At 44.0% G+C, this 23,479-nt stretch overlaps 1 protein-coding gene across 3 annotated transcripts in view; it reads left to right on the top strand.

Moving 5' to 3' along the window:
* The first annotated feature begins 6,178 nt into the window (after nucleotides 1–6,178).
* ptafr (platelet-activating factor receptor) overlaps nucleotides 6,179–23,479 on the top strand; it is a 79,513-nt gene continuing 62,212 nt past the window's right edge. For 2 of the 3 annotated variants that reach the window (XR_010016286.1, XM_063034818.1), the window contains exon 1: nucleotides 17,368–17,613. The gene's annotated coding sequence lies outside the window, so the exon portion shown is untranslated. Of the gene's footprint in view, nucleotides 6,201–17,367; nucleotides 17,614–23,479 lie in introns of those variants that run through there. The other variant, XM_063034819.1, reaches the window with a different exon arrangement.

Raw genomic sequence — 23,479 nt, 5'->3', positions numbered from 1 at the left:
GTACCTTCTCGGAAGCAGCTCTGAACACTGGGCGAATGGACAAGGTTTTTGAGAAATTCCCTCCTTGCATGCTCCCATTCGCCTTCTCACACTGGGAGTATTTGTTCCCACAAGAATGGAAGCCACTCCTTTTTTCAGCCGGATCTGGGCAGACCAACGTTAGCATACCAATAGTCTCAGTTACGCCAACATCTACTTCTGAAAACTCCAGTTTCAGCAAGTGACCATTGTACGGGTGCTGATCAGTACTGAGTCCCCAGATCTCAGGGGCACGGAGCGGCGTCAATAGTAAATGTGTCAATTTCCAGTTGTAAAGGGATCTGTAAAGCAAATTAAGTTGAGAACCTTCACGAGTAATGTTTTGCGTGTTAGTGTTTTCCTTGATACACTGATTGGAACATATCCTCCCTGGCATGCCAGGTTGTTCCCTTACTGGGTCCCTCCGTAGTGTTGCTTCTTTTCTCCTCTGTTTGATTGACCGCTGACTTACTTTTTGAAGATTTTCCTGTCTCTCACAGTCTCACTTAAAATATCCATCTTCTCCACAGTGGTGACAGAAACTCCCAGTCACCTCTCTAGTCAGCAGTCCCTTCTCAGCAGCATTCCTCTGCTTAGTAAGTCCCACAGATGGGCCAGGATTCCTATCGGGCGTGTCATGTTTCGCCGAAACGTTAGCAGACATCCACCGAGTCAGCTCAGCGCGAAGGTTTTTCACCTCATTCTGCAAAAGCCCTATCTCCGTGGCATCAGGGGTCACTTTAGCAACAGAGGCTACCACCGGAGACACGACTTAGCTTTTAGAAATATTCTGCACCTCAGTCACGTTTTCCACCTCTCCAACTTCTCTGAGTAACTCGGTAAAAGATGGAGGAGGGCACACCTTGTGGGTCACTCGAACATAGAAACCATAGAAAAACTACAGCACAGAAACAGGCCTTTTGGCCCTTCTTGGCTGTGCCGAACCATTTTCTGCCTAGTCCCACTGACCTGCACACGGACCATATCCCTCCATACACCACCCATCCATGTATCTGTCCAATTTATTCTTAAATGTTAAAAAAGAACCTGCATTTACCACCTCATCTGGCAGCTCATTCCACACTCCCACCACTCTCTGTGTGAAGAAGCCTCCCCTAATGTTCCCTTTAAACTTTTCCCCCCTCACCCTTAACCCATGTCCTCTGCTTTTTTTCTCCCCTTGCCTCAGTGGAAAAAGACTGCTTGCATTCGCTCAATCTATACCCATCTTAATTTTATATACCTCTATCAAATCTCCCCTCATTCTTCTACGCTGCAGGGAATAAAGTCCTAACTTATTCAACCTTTCTCTGTAACTGAGTTTCTCAAGTCCTGGCAACGTCCTTGTAAACCTTCTCTGCACTCTTTCAATCTTATTAATATTGCTCCTGTAATTTGCTGACCAAAACTGAACACAATACTCCAGATTCGGCCTCACCAATGCCTTATTCAACCTCATCATAACATTCCAGCTCTTATACTCAATGTCCTGACGAAGGATCTCGGCCTGAAACGTCGACTGCACCTCTTCCTATAGATGCCGCTTGGCCTGCTGCGTTTACCAGCAACTTTGATGTATGTTGCTTATACTCAATACTTTGATTAATAAAGGCCAATGTTCCAAAAGCTCTCTTTACGACCCTCTCTACCTGTGACACCACTTTTAGGGAATTTGGTATCTGTATTCCCAGATTCCTCTGTTTTACTGCACTCCTCAGTGCCTTACCATTTACCCTGTACATTCTACCTTGGTTTGTCCTTCCAAAGTGCAATACCTCACACTTGTCTGTATTAAACTCCATCTGCCATTTTTCAGCCCATTTTTCCAGCTGGTCCAAGTCCCTCTGCAGGCTCTGAAAACCTTCCTCACTGTCCACTACACCTCCGATCTTTGTATCATCAGCAAATTTGCTGATCCAATTTACCACATTATCATCCAGATCATTGATATAGATGACAAATAACAATGGACCCAGCACTGATCCCTGTGGCACACCACTAGTCACAGGCCTCCACTCTGAGAAGCAATCCTCTACTACCACTCTCTGGCTTCTTCCATCGAGCCAATGTCTAATCCAATTTACCACCTCTCCATGTATACCTAGCGACCCTGAATTTTGCTAACTAACCTCCCATGTGGGACCTTGTCAAAGGCCTTACTGAAGTCCATGTAGACAATATCCACTGCCTTCCCTTCATCCACTTTCCTGGTAACCTCATCTAAAAACTCCAATAGATTGGTCAAACATGACCTACCACGCACAAAGCCATGTTGAATATGAAGAGCAATCACATCATGTGACGGTACGCCCTTCACAACTTGCTCCACCCTCAAGCCATTTCTCTCAGACAGCTGAAGCCCCTTTTGTGGCACAAAGGGTGCTGCAGTTTCTCCAACCAAAAAAATGTAGGCGGGCAGCTTCCCTCCTTCCTCCTGGAATGTGAGTCTAATCTTCATCGTAAGATCAGCTGCATTTTCAACAGTGCCCGAAGCACATTCTAGAGCTTGCATCTAAGGAGCTGGTGGTAGACCTGAGGAGAGCTAAGGCACCGGTGACCCCTGTTTCCATCCAGGGGGTCAGTGTGGACATGGTGGAGGATTACAAATACCTGGGGATATGAATTGACAATAAACTGGACTGGTCAAAGAACACTGAGGCTGTCTACAAGAAGGATCAGAGCCGTCTCTATTTCCTGAGGAGACTGAGGTCCTTTAACATCTATCAGACGATGCTGAGGATGTTCTACGAGTCTGTGGTGGCCATTGCTAACATGTTTGCTGTTGTGTGCTGGGGCAGCAGGCTGAGGGTAGCAGACACCAACAGAATCAACAAACTCATTCGTAAGGCCAGTGATGTTGTGGGGATGGAACTGGACTCTCTCACGGTGGTGTCTGAAAAGAGGATGCTGTCCAAGTTGCATGCCATCTTGGACAATGTCTCCCATCCACTACATAAGGTACTGGGTGGGCACAGGAGTACATTCAGCCAGAGACTCATTCCACCGAGATGCAACACAGAGCGTCATAGGAAGTCATTCCTGCCTGTGGCCATCAAACTTTACAACTCCTCCCTTGGAGGGTCAGACACCCTGAGCCAATAGGCTGGTCCTGGACCTATTTCATAATTTACTGGCATAATTTACATATTACTATTCAACTATTTATGGTTTTATCACTATTTATTATTTATGGTGCAACTGTAACAAAAACCAATTTCCCCCGGGATCAATAAAGTATGACTATGACTAAGACTATGTAGTTAGTTAGCTGACGTGGCTAATGGGTTTTCTGTCCTTAGGAATCTCACTATATCAGCCGCTGGACTCTTTAAACTCCCTGCCAGCCTCTTGTTTTTTTGTATTATCTGAGCACTGCCATTCATCCATTAACTGAGGCACCTGCTCAGCCCAAGCTTCATATTTGGATGTGGGCTTGAGTCCAGAGAAAACTCCCAGCCTACGATAACTTTACCTCTCCACAGGTAGACTTTTTTTTAAATTATGAGAACACTCAGTCCTCTTTTATTGTCATTTAGAAATGCATACATGCATCAAGAAATGATACATTGTTTCTCCGGAGTGATATCACAGAAAACAAGACAGACCAAAGACTAACACTGACAGAACCACATAATTATAACATATAGTTACAGCAGTGCAAAGCAATACCATAATTTGATGAAGAACAAACCATGGGCACAGTAAAAAAAGTCTCAAAGTCCCCGAGTCGATCGACTCCTGAGTCCCCGATAGCAGGCGGCAAAAGGGAGAAACTCCCTGCCATAAACCTCCAGGCACCGTCAACTTGCTGATGCCTTGGAAGCAGCCGACCACAGCCGACACTGAGTCCATCCGTCCGAAAACTCCGAGCTTCCAACCAGCCTCTCTGATACAGACTCCCGAGTGCCATCCTCTGCCAGCACCTTTGACCTCGCCCCGGCCGCTGAAACAAGCAAAGCCGAGGATTTGGGGCCTTCAGCTCCGGAGATTCCGGTTACCACACAGTAGCAGCAGCAGCGAAGTGGGCATTTCAGAAGTTTTCCAGATGTTCCTCCATACTCTCACGTCCGTCTCCATCAAATCAGAATTGTGCATGGTCCCCTTTTTGACAGATAACAGATATTCATCACCGGAAAGGCCGCGCCCGCTGCCCTCGTACCGCCATCTTCTCCTCCTTTGGCATTTATCAACCAGTCCTAGTGATGTAATAGCCAAAACCATCTCAGAACTTAAATCACCGGCTGAAGGACTTACTAGATCTCACATCAGAAAAAGTCTTCACCTCACTCCACAGAAAAGAGAACAACTTGCCTTTAAAATCTTCACCCTCAGCTGCATTCTCGTCAACTCTGGATATATGAAATGGTTATGGCCACGCTTCACCAGGTACCCCTACCCTATTGGCAGTGTGACTTTCATTACATGACTGGTAGTCATATCACACCTAATCTTAATCTCCATGGCATCCCTAGTGAAGTACATCACTTTTCACAAAACACCGCTTAAGCACACAAGTAAGATGCTTAATCAATCTTTATACAGCATTCGATCTCCGGACAAGCACCACACACAAGATTGAAAGAGTACAGAGAACATTTACAAGGATGTTGCCAGGTCTGGAGGACCTGAGTTATAAGGAAAGATTGAATAGGTTAGGACTTTATTCCTCAGAATGTAGAAGACTCAGAGGATATTTGATAGAGGTATTCAAAATTATGAGGGGTATAGACAGGGTAAAAGCAAGCAAGCTTTTTCCCCTGAGGTTGAGTGGGACTACAACTAGAGGTCATGGGTTAAAGGCAAAAGATGAAAAGTTTAAGGGGAACATGAGGGGAAACTTCTTCACACAGAGGGCTGTGAGAGTGTGGAATGAGCTGTAAGTGCAAGTGGTTCATGTGAGCTCGATTTTAACATTTAAGTGAAGCTAGGTACATGGATGGTAGGGGTGTGGAGGGTTATGGTCCAGGTGTAGTTCGATGGGAGTAAGCGGTTTAAATGGTCCAGAGTGGACTAGATGGGCCAAAGGGCCTGTTTCTATTCTGTACTTGCTAAGGTCCCTGTAGACAACATCGATCACCCTGTTCTCGTCAATCCTCTTGGTCACCTCCTCAAAAAAATCCAGTCAAATTCATGCCATAATCTCCATCGAACAAAGCCGCACTGACTATCCCTAATCAGTCCTGGCATTTCCAAATGCAGGTGGATCCTGTCTGTCATAATCCCCTCCAGCAACTTTATCACCACTGATGTAGGACTAACCAGCTTGGTTTCTCCTTCTGTTGATGTAACCCCTACTGAATTATGTTCATAAACGCAAGAGATTCTGCAGATGATGGAAATTTGAGCAGTACACACAAAATGCTGGAGGATCTCAACCGTTCGGGCAGCGTCCATGGGGAGGATTTAACGGTTAATGTCTTGGGCTAAGACCCTTCATCAGGACTGGAAAGCAAGTGGGGAGGAAGGCAGATTAAGAAGATGGGGTGAGTGGAAGCACCTCTCCCTGGTAGGTGGAAAAGGTAAAGAGTTGAAGAAAGAGAAATCTGATAGGAGAGGAAAGTGGACATTGGGAGAAAGGGAAAGGTATTAAGTTCATCTGTTTCTATTGAATCACAGCTAGTATCACGTTTCTAACTAATAGGCACCTCCCAGTAATCTTCTTGTACCAGTTACATTGCTTAGCTATAAAGAATATGCGGCCTAATCTCAACCAGTAGCTAGAAACACAGACCCATCCTACACCTCTGCCCAATGACCGGGAAACAAAAACGGGCCAAATTTGATACTCCTGCTTCAGTTTTGCTTGGACCAGGCTACTCAGGAGTTACGGATGTATCAGAAAACAACCAAGCTCAGATACCTCAGTAACACATAGGCAGATCACTTCAAGAAAGATTGTTCCTTTAGGGAAAAACATAATAGGAAAGACTCTGAAAGTTCTGATGAAAGGCCTTGACCTTTCTCCTCTGTGGATGTTTCTGACCATCTGAGTTCCTCCAGTATTTTGCAAGTGTCATTCTGGGCAGAGTTCAGTCATCTAGGAGTAGGAGGGGATCTGCTCATTGTTCATCAGCTTTCTGTTGCTACTGATGCAAGAGGAAATAAGATTGTGATACATATGGTAATAACTGTAGAATATTTGCTTCCTGATTTCTGGAACCTGGTGAGTAACCAACTCAAGGGTAAGTAGTTCTTAAGTTATACTAAGACTAAGTAACTTCTTGCCCGGGGAATACAAGCTGACATGATTGGAACACCCGGTGTATCTCAAGAATAAATGAAGTCCATGGAAAAGGCTTGTATTCATTGACAGAGCTTGTGATTGTTGGTGGGGCTTGCTCCAGCTTGTAATGAGGGAGAGGTAGCTGGCAGTGAGTTTTGACTAAATTTGGAGGCAGTTGATGCTGTTGGCGATTGATTGTAAAATTGTGGACAGTTGGGCAGGTTGTCAACACTATATTCCAAGAATGAAGGAAATGATATTGACATGACTTATTGTGATGGGTGACGAGGGATGCAGTCTGTGGGCAGTATCACCACAGACACCAGGATCTAACAGAAGAAGCATTAGCTCAAAGGACCAAACTGTTAGCACTGTAAGGAATAATATTTCGTTAAAGGAAGGAGAGGAAAGTATTATGGATGGTGTTCACCCCTTTCTTTAGTTTAATTTCGTTTGGGAGCCTATAACCATCTTGACCCACAATGCACCATAAAGGACTTTATTGTTGTAATTGTGATCTTGTATAAATTGTGTACAATTCTTGTTTAATTGATGTATTTTTCTTGTGACTGCTGCTTAAGTGATGCTATGTGCCCGTGATGCTTCTGTGAGTTTTCCGTTTCGCCTGTGTATACGTGTACTAGTGCAGGAGGTACCGTACCTAATAAAGAGGCCGCTGGGTGCATACCCGTGGTCTTAAACTCATACTATCATAGTATGTAGAACAGTACAGCACAGTACAGGAACAGCCCCTTCAGCCCACAACATTGTGGCAAAAGAATCCCAAAACACTAAACCCTCCTACCTACACCATGTCCATATCCCTCCATCTTGCTTACATCCATGGGCCTATCTAAACATCTCTTCAAAGCCTCTAATGTATTTGTCTCCATCATTGTACCATGCAGTGCATTCCAGGCATCCACCTCTCTCTGAGTAAAAAACTTACCCCTCATATCCCCTTTGAACCTACCCCCTCTCACCTTCAGTGCCTGCCCTCTGGTATTAGACAGTTCAACTCTGGGGAAACATACTCTCTGTCCACTCTATCTAGCCTCTCATCATCTTCTAAACCTCTATGGAATCTCCCCTCAGCCGCAACCGCTCCAGAAAAAGCAACCGAATTTGACCAGCCTCTCATGATAGCACATGCCCTCTATACCAGGCAGCATCCTGGTAAGCATCTTCTGCACCCTCTTCAAAGTCTCAACATCCTTCCTATAGTGGAGTGACCAGAACTGTACATAGTACTCCAGATGTGGCCTAACCAGAGTTCTATAAAGTTGCAACATAACCTTATGACTTTTGAACTCAATGCCTTGACTAGTAAAAGCGAGCGTTCCATAAGCCTTCTTCACCACCCTAGCGACCTGTGTAGCCACTTTCAAGGAGCTATGAACTTGGACTCCAAGTTTTCTCTGCTCAGCAACACTGTAAAGGATCTTGCCCTTAATACTGTCTCCTTGCATTTGCCCTACAAGTTGCAACACCTCACATTTATCTGGGTTAAGCTCTATCTGCCATCTCTCTGCCCATATCTGCAACCGATCTATATCGTGCTGTATTCTTTGCCAGTCCTCTACACTATGTACAACTCCATCAATTTTGATATCATCCGCAAACTTACTAACCCACCCATCTACATTTTCATCCAGGTCATTTATATACATCACAAACAGTGGAGGTCCCAGGGCAGATTCCCGCAGAACACCACTAATTACAGACTTCCAGCTAGAATAAGTCCCCTCAACCACCACCCTCTGTCTTCCATGCGCTAGCCAGTTCTGAATCCAAACAGCCAATTCACCATGGATCCCATGCACCTTAATCTTCTGGATTAGCCTCCCATGAGGGATTTGGTCAAACGCCTTACTAAAATCCATGTAGACATCATCCACTGCTCTACTCATCAATCCCTCTTGTCACCTTGTCAAAGAACTCAACCAATTTGGTGAGACAGAAGTTGCCCCACGCAAAGCCATGCTGGCTCTCCCTTCTGGCCCTGGGTTGCCAAATGCTCATATATCCTACCCCTAAGAATTTTCTCCAGCAATTTTCTTTTTTTTTGTAATTTATTTTTTTATTGAATTTCATCATCAAACGAACATTTCCATAAGATGCATTTCAGATACTGTGCTCCAGCAATTTTCCTACAACTGAAGTGAGACTCACTGGTCTTGCTTGTTCCCTTGTTAAATAGAGGTACAACATTAGCCACTCGCTAGTCCTCCGGGACCTTGCCTGTGCCTAGAGAGGACACAGAGATACTGGTTGAGGCCCCAGCAATCTCATCCCTTGCCTCCCTCAATAACCCGGGGTAAATGTCATCAGGCCCTGGGAACTTATCCACCTTAATACTCCTTAGGAGGCCCAGCACTTCCTCCTCCTTGACCTCTAAATTCCCTAACATATTTATGCACTCAGCACTGATCTCCTGGTCCTCCATGTTGTTTTCCTTGGTAAATACTGAAGCAAAATACTCATTAAATACCTCACTCTCATTCTTTGCATCCAAAGCAAGTGCTCCCCTCTTTATCCTTGAGTGGTCTCACCACCTTCCCAGTTATTCTCTTGCTCTTGATGTATGTAGAATGCCTTGAGTTTCACCTTAGTCCTACTTGCCAAGGATTTTGCATGGATCCTCCTTGGCTTACTTAATTCCTTACTTGAGTTCTTGTCTGGCTTCTTCATACTCCTCATGTGCTCCGTTTGATTCTAACTTCCAAACTTCACAAACTTTCCAAACTTTTTCTTCTTGACTACATTCATCACCTCTCTGGACATCCAAGGTTCTCTTATCTTTCCATCCTGTCCTTCCTTCTAACAGGAACATACCTTTCCTGTACTCTGTGCAATTGATCTTTAAACACCCTCCACATGTCTGATGTGGGCTTGCCAGAAAAAAAGGTGTTCCTAATTAAATCTGCTTAGTTCCTGCAAAATGCCCTTATAATTTGCCCTACTTCAATTTAAGACTCTCCCACAGGGATCATGCCTATCCTTATCTAAAGCTACTCTGAAAGTGAAGGACTTGTGGTCACTGTTCCCAAACTGATCTCCCACTGAATGGTCAGAGAACTGGCCCAGCTCATTACCCATCACCAGGTCCAGTACAGCCCCTCCTCTCATTGGACTGTCTACGTAGTAATTTAAGAAACCCTCCTGGATACACTTAACAAGTTTTGATGCTGTAGCCCACATGTTGTGCATTCAGTGTTGCTCTTCTGCAGAGCACTGTTGTAATGTATAGTTTTTGAATTACTGTCAGCTTGAACCAGTCTGGCCATCCTCCTTAGACCTCTCTCATTAACAAGGCGTTTTTGCCCACAGAACTGCTGCTCACTGGATGTTTTTTTTGGTTTCTTGCACCATTCTCTGTAAACTCTAGAGACCGCTGTGCATGAAAATCCCAGCAGGTCAGCAGTTTCTGTGATACTCAAACCACCCCATCTGGCACCAACATTCAGTCCACAATCAAAATCACTCAGATCACATTTCTTCCCCATTCTGATATTTGGTCTGAACAACAACTGGGCCTCTTGACCACATCTGCATGCTTTTATGCACTGAGCTGCTGCTACATGATTGGCTGATTAGATATTTACATCAGTGAGCAGGTGTACCTAAGTGTAAATTCAACCTTGACTTTGAACTTGCACTATCAAGTTTGGATCACAAGTAGTTCATCTTCCGGAGTCCTAGGGGAATAGAGGTTGGAAACTTGATAGCAGGGGTACAGAGGAGATGTCAGGGGTAAGTTTTTTACGCAGAGAGTGGTGAGTATGTGGAATGGGCTGCCGGCGACGGTGGTGGAGGTGGATACAATAGGGTCTTTTAAGAGACTCCTGGATTGGTACATGGAGCTTAGAAAAATAGAGGGCTATGGGTAAACCTAGGTAGTTCTAAGGTAAGGACATGTTCAGCACAGCTTTGTGGGCCAAAGGGCCTGTATTGTGCTGTAGGTTTTCTATGATTCTATGTTTCTAAGGGGTATAGGCAGGAAATTCTGTGGCTGCAGACATGAATCGAAGATAGTGGGCTGCCTCACTGGTGCCAGGGTTGAGGATGGCTCAGAATAATTGCAAAAGGAAGAGGGTAAACAGGTGGAGGTTGAGGTTTACATTAGATCCTGCAGCATGAGCTTGGTTGTACTTTAAGCAGGAAATCTGAGACTGTAGTCTCTCGACTACATTTGATGTATGATGGTTTATCAGAAGGCATAGGTATATTAGTGTAAGTGTCACGACTGTCTGGCTAAAGGGATGGCATAAGAGGAATGGTTTTCTATTTCTGGAGTATTGAGACCTGTTCAAATTGCTCTGATAGCATCTGTCACTCGGCGGCACAGTAGGGTAGTGCGTACTGTAGTACTTTACTGCGCCAGTGACCTGGGTTCGGTTTTTCCCTCCACCTATAAGGGGTTTGTACGTCCTCCCCACAACTGAGTGGAGTTTCTCCTGGTGCTCTGGCTTCCTCCCACATTCCACGTCCCAAAGGGGTACAAGTTAGAGTTCGTAAGTTGTGGGCATGCTATGTTGGCGCAGGAAGCGTGGTGACACTTATAGGCTGCCCCAGCACATCCTCAGACTGTGTTGATCTTTGACACAAAATGATACATATCTCTGTATGTTTCAATGTCATCACCATCATTTATGTGCCATGTCGTATGACATTACCATTATGTGCCATGTCGTATGACGTAGATGATCATGGTCTTTCCATGACCATGACTGTTCTTGGCAAATTTTTCGACAGAAGTGGTTTGTATGCTGCCTTCTGGGTTGTTTCTTTACAAGACAGGTGACCCCAGCCATTATCAGTACTCCTCAGGGACTATCTGCTTGGCGTCAGTGGTTGCATAACCAGGACTTGTGGTGTGCACCAGCTGCTCCCATAGCTTCATGTGACCCTGATCGGCAGGGGGACTCAGCAGGTGCTACACCTTGCCCAAGCGTGACCTGTAGGCTAGCAGAGGGAAGGAGCACCTTACACCTCCTTTAGTGGAGACATATCCCCACCCCAGCATCGATACACATGTGACAAGTAAGGCTAATCCTTATGTTTATCGTTACTTGGGCCAGGATGGGTCCAACATCTTTGAAGGAGGTTTGCTGGTGGTGCTGGGAAGGGCTTGAACTAATGTGGCAGTGGAACACAACACAGAGTAGATGTGCAGTGTGTCGGAAGCTACAGTCAAATATGTAGAAAAAGAACTTTGTTAATACAGTTGACAAAGCAGAAATGGGTGTGAGAAGATATATGGGAGGACTCGAAGGCAGATTAACTTAGTTCTGATGAAAGGTCTTGACCTGAAACAGTGACCACATATGCCCCTCCTGCCTGACTTACCGAGTTCCTTCAGTGTTTTGTGTGTGTTGCAGAATCTGCAGAACCTCTTGCGTTTAAGATGAACTTAAAGCATTGATCTAAGATTGTGATATCATTGCAATCAGTGAGATATGACCGAAAGGAGGCACGGCTGACAATTCAACATTTCAGAGTAAAGAATCTTCAGATGTGCTGAGATGAACGGATGTAAACTTGAAGAGGGTTTTTCTCTATTGGTTAAGGAGTCCATTACAATTGTCATGTGGGCAGATGGAGTCACAGAGCACTACAACACATGAATAGGCTTTCCGCCTATTTAACCTAGGACCGTTGACCTGCACCTATATCATAGCCTTCCATGTACCTAGCCAAACTTCTTCTAGGTGCCAAAATTGAACCTGTATCCACCACTTCTGCTGGTAACCCAATTCTGGATCTAGCTTGCTAGCTTGCCTTGGGTTTCATGCATCTGAATGTGTTGGACGTGTCTCCGTGTAAGTCTTTATGTTGAAAAGGTCAGGCAATTGGAAGCGGAACTTCGTGTCAAATGCAGGGTGCCAGGTTCGTAAATGTCCAGCATGAAGGAACGGAACTGTTGGTGGATGGTGTCAATGTCAGTAACCAAGAACTTTGTATAACTTCTTTCCCATACAGGAAAAGGGGAAGTTACCAGAAGTTCTGCAATACTGTTACCATGTCCAGCCACTACCATTTCTGCCCACTTCCACTAGTCTTGAGGTTCAAAATCTTTGCGCCTTGGATTTGATACATTTTCCAATCTCCTACGCAAAAACACAAAAACTTATGAAAGTGCATCAACTCAAAAACTTACCAAAGCGCATAGAGATATCAGGCAAAGTAGATGTGGTGAAGATGTTTCCTAAGGGAATCATTAACTGGACTGGATGGCCACAAGATATTAGTGGTCTCCCAGTTAAGTTAAACCATAGATCATAAGGCATAGGAGCAGAATTAGGCCATTTGGCCCATCGAGTCTGCTCTGCCATTCAATCATGGCTGATTTATTTTCCCTTTCAATAAACTCCATTAGCCTGCCTTCTTGTGACCTTTGACACCCTTACGAATCAAGAACCTATCAACCTCTGCTTTAAATATACCTAATGACTTGGATTCCACAACCATCTGTGGCAATGAATCCTCTGGCTAAATGCATCCCTCCTCATCTCTGTCCTGAAGGAACGTCCTTGTATTCTGAGGCTGTGCCCTCTGTTCCTAGATTCTCCTCACCATTGGAAATGTCGTCTCCATGTAGACTTCCAATGTTTCAAAGTCAAAGTATATTTGATATCAAACTACATACACATCATACAACCTTGAGATTTGTCTCCCAACAGGCAGCTCCGAAACAAAGACACCCTAAAAGAACCCATATAAATAAAAGAAGAACATCGAACACTTAAGTGTGCAGCGAATAATAGCACCCAATGCCCAGACAAAAAAAAGCATAAAAAAATAAAAGAATAAACAAGCGCATAAAAAATGACTGTCAAACAAAAACTGCAAGCAAAGGGTGTTCTGAACCGAAGTCCACAAACAGAGCCCCATAGTTCAGCACAGAGATGTGACTGGTAGGTTTCCATGATGTCTCAGCACTCCCCTCCCCATTCTTCCACAGGTCCAGAACCATCAAGTGCTCCTCATATGTTAACCCTTCCATTCCAAACCTTGGCAAGTGTGGCTCCAACAGCATCACATCATGAAATGGTATTTCCAAGGAACGTGTGTGCTGGAGGAATCAGAATCAGGTTTATTATCACTGGCATGTGATGTGAAATTTGAAGACTAACAATGGCATACTCCCCTGATTCGGTTGTTGCATTCTTCTTGGTGTTGGAAAATACAGGGCTCAGAATTAACTAACAGCATAAGACCGTAAGATACAGGAGCAGAATTAGGCCTTTTGTGACTCATATGTTTTGGTCCTGTCCGCTTCTGGAAAAATATTGGAAAGATATTTTTGATATTATTTCAACAGTTCTACGTTTTGATTTAAAACCCCATCCTATTACAGCAATTTTTGGATTGCCAGTGGTAGAACATAGATCTTTGTCTTCTTCAGCCTGTCGGATGATAGCATTTGTTACTTTAATGGGTAGAAGATCTATTTTGTTGAACTGGAAAGAAACCAATCCTCCTACTACATTTCAATGGTTTTCTCAAACTATATTAAGTTTAAATTTAGAAAAAAATTAGAAGTGATACTTCTGACCCTTCAGTTAAATTTGAAGAAACTTGGAAACCTTTTATGCAACATTTTCATATGATGTAATCTGACCTTTCCAAATCTCTTTTTTAACTTAAATTATATGAATAGAGGAGCGGAGTTGACGACATTACTGAACGTGTCTGATTCAAAATATTGGTCTAGCCCTGTTTTGTTACATTTTTTGGGGGTTTTTTTTTTCTTTTTCTTTTGGGGATTTTTTGGTTTATATATATTTTTTCTTTTTATTTCTTTTTTTATGACTAATTTCATTATGAGTTTAGACGTCTATTATACCTATGTTACTTAAAATCCTTTTTGTATATGCTGATTAAGATTATTCCAATCTCTTTGTACCAACTTCGTTATTGAGTTTATAATTTTGAAAATTAATAAAAAGATTTAAAAAGAAAAAAAAAGAATTAGGCCTTTTGGCCCATCAATTCTGCTCCATCTTTTTATCATGGATGATCCAATTTCCCTCTTAGCCCCAATCTCCTACCTTCTCCCCGTATCCCATCATGCCCTGACCAATCAAGAATCTATCAACCTCTGCCTTAAGTATACCCAATGACTTGGCTTCCACAGCCACTTGTGTCAATGAATTCCACAGATACTCCACTCGCTGGTTAAAGAAATCTCCCCTCATCTCCGTTCTAAAAGGGTGTCCCTCTATTCTGAGGCTGTGTCCTCTGGTTTTAGACTGCAGTTCACTTGGAGGTTCAATCTGCTTGTGGTGGAGGAGATAGATACCAACTCACTGCAACATACCAAGCTCGCAAATCGTATTCCAGGACAGGATAGTCTACTTAATTTGTGCCCCACCACTTGTCTAAACTTCATCCCCTCTATTGCAGGAGAACAAATCATCTCCAGCTGTCCCATTCTGATTACCCCCGCACCCGGTCTCTTCTCCTCATCTGCCCATCACCTCCCTCTGATTCCCATCCTCCTTTGCTTTCTCCCATGGTCCACCACCCTCTCCTGTCAGATTCCTACTTATTTATCTCTTCATCTCTTCCACCTGTCCCGTCCTAGATTCTTACTTCATCCCCCACCTGCCTGTACTCACCTCTCACCTGCCAGCTTGTACTCCTTCCCCTCCCGCCACCTTCTTATTGTGGCTTTGCTTCCTTCCTCTCCAGTCTTGATGAAGGGTTTCAGCCTGAAATGTCAACTGTTTATTCCTCTCCATAGATGCTGTTTGGCCTGGTGAGTTCCTCCAGCATTTTGTGTGTGTGTGTGTGTGTGTGTGTGTGTATGTGTGTGTTGATGTGGCAAATATTAAGCTTTCTTCAGCAATGCTTCTAAGGCTGGTGCCATTTCCCTGCAAGGACAAAAGCAACAACAGCAAGGGAGCACCTTTGCCACCCTGTTCCCAAATCGGAAGTTGCTTTCTCTGTGTTGTTGACCCGGGAGTGTGTTGGAATCCTCTACCTAACCCCACGACAGAAGGACAATGAGCAAAGAGAGTGTAGAGGTGGGGATTCTTCACCACCTTCTCCTGCCAAGCCAGCGTTGCCTGGGTGACAAGGATGAAAGGAAATCCAAGGGAACCTATTCCAAAATATTAACGAAGGGATCAATCTCTAACCAGGACTGAGCGCCACAGAAGTAAAACCCAGACAAGGATGAAATACAGTCCATGATTCACCAGCATTGTCCACCTTACACCATCATGAAAAATCATGATGTAATGGGTTCACCATTGAGTTGAGATGATTGTACGAACATTGAATTACCTGCCCATTATACTCTATCCTTAAAAGTCTTTCCATTGTAGCAATAAGATTTTAAGACGAGCTTTATTTATCACATCTGTATTGATACATCGAAACATATAGCAAATTGTTCCAGCATAGAGCAAGACCAAAACATATGCGTCAGTGTAGCTGTCTCAGTTTTACATCTATCACAATAACTATCAACATTAGGAAATATTTTAGATAGTCTCCCCTTCATCAAATGGTAACGATGTACAATTTTAAATTGAATCACTGAATGACTAGCACTGAATGAAAGAAGAGTTAACCAGCTTCAGGATCCGCGTCCAATCCTCCGTCATCAAAGTCAAATTGAGGTCCTTTTCCCAATCTTGTTTAATCTTAAATAAAGGATGCTTATCCCATTGTAATAATAAATTATAAATTCTTCCAATAGAACCCTTTGTCGAAGGGTTCATACTCATAATAGTATCTAACAGGTCAGCCTCCAATATGTAAGGAAAATTACTAAAATATTTTTGTAAGAAATGTCTAACTTGAAGGTATTATAAAAAGCGATTTGATTTTGAGAAAAGATAGGGTTTGTTTGCTCGTTATTATCATTTGAGTTAATAGTTAGATTTCCTCCACGATCTAATCGTAAATTTTTGGTATCTTTTTTCTTGCTGGCGGTTTGATGTTTTTCTTCAGAAGCTTTTTGGATCACGCATGGCTCTGGGGTTGTACACCTGCTGGGGGATTTTTTCACTTTTTCTGCTTAGTAGTGTTTTTTTTACTATCACCAAAATTTTTCAATCTTTAATATAATGTTTTTTTCCCTTGCGACATTGTAAGTGTTGCTTACTTCGATGTACTCGTGTTATTTTTGAATAATATAATGATAATAAAAAGATTTGAAAATAAACATATAGTGAAACACATCAACGACCAACACAGTTCAAGGAGGACTGGGGACAGCACGCAAGTGTCGCCATGTTTCCAGCGCCAACGTAACAAATCCACAACTAACCAACCAGCTCGCTTGTTATGTGCCGTGTCATATGACATCATCTTTATGTGCCTTGTCGTATGATGTGGACAATCATGATCTTTCCATGACCATGACTGCTCTTGGCAAATTTTTCTACAGAAGTGGTTTGCCATTGCCTTCTTCTGGCCAGTGTCTTTACAAGATGGGTGACCCCACAGCCGTTATTAATACTCTTCAGAGATTGTCTGGCTGGCGCCACTGGTCGCATAACCAGGACTTGTGATGTGCACCAGCTGCTCACATGACCACCACCACCTTCTCCCACTGCGCCACGTGACCCTGATCGGGGGGCTAAGCAGGTGCTACACCTCGCCAAGGGTGACCTGCAGGTTAGCGGAGGGTAGGTGCACCTTACACCTCCTTTTGTTAGAGACGTATCTTCACCCTACCAACCCTAACCTGTACATGTTTGAAATGTGGTAGGAAACCAGTGCACATGGAGGAATCCCACACAGACACAGGGGAAACGTACTAATTCCTTACAGACAGTGGCAGGGATCGAACTGGGGTCACTGTCTCTGTAAAGCGTTGTGCCAACTGCCGCACTATCTGAGAAAGTATGTCTTCTTTTGCACATTGGTTCCTTATGAGTCGCTGTGTGTAGTTTTTCATCAATTCTATCGTATACCTTGGTTCCACTGTGAATGCCTGCAAGAAGATGAAACTCAGGATTGTGTATGGTGACATATATGTACTTTGATAATAAATTTACTTTGAACTTTGAACCATCATGATGCCCACATGGTATTTGCTAATTTAGTTTATTTGAATGTTGCCTAACAACAGATGATCTCTCGCTGGGAGAGCCCATTATCTGGCACTTGTGTTGTGGAAGCAGATGTACTTTATCAGCCAAAGAGTGGATGTTGTGCAGACCTGCTGGAAGATAACACCGATTACGCCATTATGAACAGAATTTTAAACCTAACAGAGAACCGTCAGTGAACAGCCACACTCCTAATCTCACCATGAAAGGAATTGGCCTCCCAACACTCCCGCTTGCTCGCTGCTCCCAGAGGAAGGTCTCTCTCTCTTCCTTGATGCTGTGGAAGGATTTGGGTCTTGGGTAAGGTTCAATCAATGCGGTTTGTAGACTGGACTCTGCAGTTCATGTTATGATGTGTTTCTGGCTGTTCCTTTTCTTTTTGTTGCTCGTTTTGGGATTTGAATCAGGTCAGCCTGCAGTTAATGAACACCGAGCGGAACTGAATTAAACCTTTAATTTTGTGTTTTATAGTCTGTCTTTTTATAGCCTTTTGCACAATCTTTTCTTTTTCTGTGCGTAGAGGTTGTTGATGTTTTCCTTTGACCAGGTTTTGTGGGTGTTTCTTTGTTTCGTGGCTGTCTGTGGGGAAGATGAATCTCGGGGTTGTACGTACTTTCGTATGAAACATGCTCTGAATCCTGACTCTTTTGAAGTGAACACTTTTATGAGGAACATCTAATAGTGAGATCCTGAAGCCACAGCAACTGATCTCCTAAAACGGTGCCTGTTTCACCACTCCCTCAGGTAAAACCTCTACCTCTTGTCGAGCTGGACTCATTTACACATCATTGGTGTTGGTGACTGGGCGTTAGAGCAATGGATTTTTGCCTGAGCGCTGCCTACGCAGGGCCCTTAGTAGAATCAAGGATCCCACCCATCCATCCAGCATCCTCTTTGACTTTCTACCATCAGGCAGGAGACCCCGATGCATAAAGACAAGAACGGTCAGGATGGGAAACAGCTTCTTCCCTCAGGCCATTAGGCTTCTGAACTCCCTGCCGCATCGCATTCAAAGTGTCACCGGTTAATCCGTTCTGTACCGCACAATATTTAATTTATGCACTTTACTTCGTTTATTTATGTGTAGATTTAATTCTTAATTTCCTAAATTGTTGCGTGTCATGCGTGCTACTATGCTTTCCATCCTGGTCCGGAGAAATGTCTCGTTTTAATGGTGACATGTATATAGTTAAATGACAAACTTGTCATGATTTGACTTGAGATTTAACTGGAAAAAAGTGTCAAAAGTTCCACGATACTCAGACAGAGTAAATGTGAAGGACCTGGTTCCTAAGCAGAGAGATCAGAGGTCAGCACGGGGGTTGGGAGGGGGAGTGGGGTGCAATGTTTAGATTTACATGTCATACATCATCATCATCATCAGGTGCCATGCCCAGTTTGAGCTTTGACAGCCATGGCCCACACACTCCTGTTTCGGGTCAAGTGGATCAATTCATTGGTATTCATTTCCAGTTCTCTGGCTGCTGTCTCCATCATCATTTTGTCTTTGCCTTCCCCTTGCTTTCTTCCCTTCAATCTTTCCCATAATTACCGTGCATTCTAACTCCTCTTTCCTAATCACATGTCCAATGAAGTCACGTTGCCTTTTCATGATCTCATACATTATTTCTCTTTTTGTGTTTGCTCTGTTCATGACATCCTTGTTAGATATTCATTTCGTCCATGATATTCTTTGCATCCTCCTCAAAAACCACATCTTTGCTACTTCAATTCATTTCCTCACGTTACTAGATATTGGCTAACATTCTGAGCCATATAACATAACTGGATAAACGTAACATTTCAGTGCTCTGAGGTGGGTTGTCAAGCCTAGTTTAGTATTGGTCATTCTCGTAAAGGTGTCTTTTGCCATCCCTATTCTTCTTTTGATGTCCATGTCACACCTGCCATCTGATGTCACCCAGCTTCCCAAGTAGCAAAAGTTCTGTACTTGTTTTATGTCTTCCCCGTTTATTCTCAGCCTGCAGATAGGATTCTCCTTCTTTTTGGATATCACCATACATTCTGTCTTTTTGCAATTGATGGATAGACCCATTTTTGCACTTTCTTCAACAATTATATCAATTAAATTTTGTAGTTCTTCCTCTGTACTTGCAATTAACACAGTGTTATCTGCATATCTGCATGGCAAGAGGTTCGGTAGTTGTTCACGGTAGTATAGAGGTTAGCACAATGCTTTACGGTACAGACGACTGGGGTTCAATTCCTGCCGCTGCCCATGACTGTGTGGGTTTCCTCCGGGTGCTCTGGTTTCCTCCCACAATCCAAAGACCTACTGGTTAGGCTAGCATTGGAGGATTGGAACATTGAGCGTCATGGCTCGAAGGGCCAGAAGCACTGTATCTCAATCAATCTAGAGATAGATAGATAGATGTGCTCTGAATGACCTTGAACATGGAATGAATGTTGGTGCCAGAAGTGGCGGTTTGAGTATCTCATAAACTGCTGATCTCCTGAAGTCTCCAGAGTTTACAGAGAATGGTGCAAAAAGCAAAAAAAAAGAGTGGTCAGAGGAGAATGGCTAGAATGCTTCAAGCAACAGGAAGACAACAGTAACACAAATAACCACACATTAGTGTTCAGAAGAGCATAACCCAGTGGCCACTTTATTAGGTACCTCCTGCACTAGTACATGTATACACAGGTGAAATGGAAAACTCACAGCAGCATCATGGGCATGATAAAGGCATCCGTTAGTCTTGTAAGGCCATGGATCTGCGCCTGGAAAGTCGTCACTCTCCAGGGCGCAAGCCTGGACAAGGTTGTATGGAAGACCAGCAGTTGCCCATGCAGCAAGTCTCCCCTCTCCACGACACCGTTGTCCAAGGGAAGGGCATTAGGACCCATACAGCTTGGCACCAGTGTCGTCGCAGAGCAATGTGTGATTAAGTGCCTTGCTCAAGGACACAACACCTTCCCTCGGCTGGGGCTCGAACTCATGACCTTCAGGTCACTAGTCCAATGCCTTAACCACTTGGCCAAGGGTACATAGCATCACTTAAGCAGCAGTCACAAGAAAAGTACATCAATTAAACAGGAGTTATACACAATTTTTACAAGATCACAATCACAACAAAAAGTCCATTATAGTGCATTGTGGGTCAAAATGGTCATAGGCTCCCAAACGAAACTAAGCTGAACGAAAGGGTAAACACCATCCATAACACTTTCCTCTCCTTCCTTTATTGAAATATTATTCCTTACAGTGTTGACAATTCCACCCAACCATTTGGTCCTTTCAGCTAATGCTTCTTCTGTTAAGTCCTGGTGTCTGTGGTGATACTTTATACTTTATACTTTATTTGTCGCCAAACAATTGATACTAGAACATACAATCATCACAGTGATATTTGATTCTGCGCTTCCCGCTCCCTGGATTACAAATCGATAGTAAGTATTAAAAATTTAAATTATAAATCATAAATAGAAAATAGAAAAGGGAAAGTAAGGTAGTGCAAAAAAAAACCAAGAGGCAGGCCCGGATATTTGGAGGGTACGGCCCAGATCCGGGTCAGGATCCGTTCAGCAGTCTTATCACACTTGGAAAGAAGCTGTTCCCAAATCTGGCCGTACGAGTCTTCAAGCTCCTAAGCCTTCTCCCGGAGGGAAGAGGGATGAAAAGTGTTTTGGCAGGGTGGGTCGTGTCCTTGATTATCTTGGCAGCACTGCTCCGACAGCGTGCGGTGTAAAGTGAGTTCGAAGACGGAAGATTGGTTTGTGTGATGTGTTGCACCGTGTTCATCATCTTCTGCAGCTTCTTCCAGTCTTGGACAGGACAACTTCCATACCAGGTTGTGATGCACCCTAGAAGAATGCTTTCTACGGTGCACCTATAAAAATTAGTGAGGGTCTTACTGCCCACAAACTGCACCACTCTCCACCCATCACAATAAGTCATGTCAACATCCTCTACCTCATTCTTGGAACATGGTGTTGGCAAACCTGTCCAACAGTCCACGATTTTACAGTGTCAGCTGCCTCCAAATTTAGTCAAAACTCACTGCGGGCTATCTCTCCCTCTTGATAAGCTGGAACGTGCCCTGCCGATGAACTCAAGCCTTTTCTGTGGACTTCATTTTATGTCGGAGGCACATTGAGAGTTCCACTAGTATTTACATGATAAGCTTGTATTCCCCGGGCAGGAATTAATTTAGAGTTAGAGTAACCTGAGAGCTGGAATCCTTCATTTGGTTACTTACCAAGTTACAAACTTCAGGAAGCAAACGTTCTGCGGTTACTACCAAATATATCACAGTCTTACTTCCTCTTGTGTCAGTAGCAATAAAAATCTGGTGAACAATGTGCAGATCCCCTCTGGCTCCCGGTTTGTCCAGAGCAACACATGCCAGGTTCTGGAGGAAATCAGCTGATCTGCACTTTCCTTGGTGGGAAATAAGCAGTCAATGTTTGGGGCGGAGACCCTGTGCTGGGGATTTTGGAGATTTTGCTATTATCTTTTTCCATAAAGCAACAAACTTTATCAAGAAGTCCACCTGTTTGTTACAGAAGTGAGGTATCAGAGTTCGGGTGGCCTCTGACGCATCTGCTAACTCCTTGAGTAGGCCGGTCCAAGCAAGGTGGAAACAGAGCATCATATTTGGCTCAGCTTTGTTTCCCAGTCATTGGGCAGGAGTCAGAAGGTCATAGAAAAGTTCAGCCCTGAATCAGGCCCTTCGGCTCATCTACTCTGGGCTGAACCATGGAGGAGGAGGAGAAGATGTCGGCGTGACGCAGCGCGCGCGGCCACTTCGGTGGTGATGTCTGTTATTTGTCAAGTAGAGGACCGTGCACAATTCTGATTTGATGGAGACAGACGTGAGAGTATGGAGGAACATCTAGAGAAACTTCAGAAATGCCCGCTTCGCTGCTGCTGTTGCTGTGTGGTCTGGAATCTCCGGAGGAGAAGGCCCCGAATCCTCGGCTTTGCTTGTTTCAGTGGCCGGGCGAGGTCGAAGGCGCTCGGCAGAGGATGGTGCTCGGGAGGCTGTATCAGAGGGGCTGGTCAGAGGCTCGAAGTTTTCGGATGGATGGACTCAGTGTCGGCTGTGGTCGGCTGCTTCCAAGGCATCGGCAGTTGGCGGCGCCTGGAGGTTTATGGCAGGGAGTTTCTCCCTTTTGCTGCCTGCTATCGGGGACTCGGGAGTCGATCGACTCGGGGACTTTGAGACTATTTTTACCGTGCCCATGGTCTGTTCTTTATCAAATTATGGTATTGCTTTGCACTGCTGTAACTATATGTCATAATTATGTGGTTCTGTCAGTGTTAGTCTTTAGTTTCTCCTGTTTTTCTGCGATATCATTTTGGAGAAACATTGTATCATTTCTGAATGCATGCATGCATTTCTAAATGACAATAAACGAGGACTGAGTGTTCTCATGATCTAATAGCTAATAAAGTGGACACTGAGTGTCAGAGCAGAACTTCTTCTTGCCATTCAAAGTCCTTTCTCTTCTGAGCATGTCAGTCGCTCCTCGACATTCTCAGCATTCCCCGAGTCTTCAGCTGCCTCAGGTGATGATTCGCACGGTCCCCCTTTCAGTTGCTGCATCCAGGAGCTATGGAATATTACAGCGATAGCAAGTGTGACAGCCAGAAGTCCATCAGTGTCAGTGCGTTGAGATCGAAGTGGGTAAAATAGTGTAAATAGTGTAAATTATTTATTTATTGAGATACACTGAGGGATAGGCCCTTCCGGCCCTTCGAGCCGCAACACCCAGCAACCCCGGATTTAATCCTGGCCTAATCACGGGACCAATTAACCTACCAACTGATGTGTCTTTGGACTGTGGGAGGAAACTGGAGCACCCGGAGGAAACCCATGCGATCACAGAGAGAATGTACAAACTCCTTACAGGCAGCGTCAGGAATTGAACCCAGGTCGCCTGTACTGTAAAGTGTCGTGCTAACCACTACGCTACTGTGCTGCCTGATGAATAAATAAGTAAAGATAGAGAACAAATAGAGAGTAAAGATAATAAAAGATAAATATATGAAGATTAATTAATTTTATTTGTTGTGTGTGTGTCGAAACACACAGTGAGTTGCATGGCAATACACACAAGATGCTGGAGGAACTCGGCAGGCCAGGCAGCATCTACGGAAATGAGTAAACAGTCTACGTTTCAGGTCGAGACCCTTTGGCAG

This window comes from Mobula hypostoma, chromosome 28, assembly GCF_963921235.1.
Source record: "Mobula hypostoma chromosome 28, sMobHyp1.1, whole genome shotgun sequence".
In the NCBI taxonomy this organism is placed as follows: domain Eukaryota; kingdom Metazoa; phylum Chordata; class Chondrichthyes; order Myliobatiformes; family Myliobatidae; genus Mobula; species Mobula hypostoma.
The sequence above is the reverse complement of the archived record's forward strand: the minus strand, read 5'-3'. Positions and strand labels throughout refer to the sequence as shown.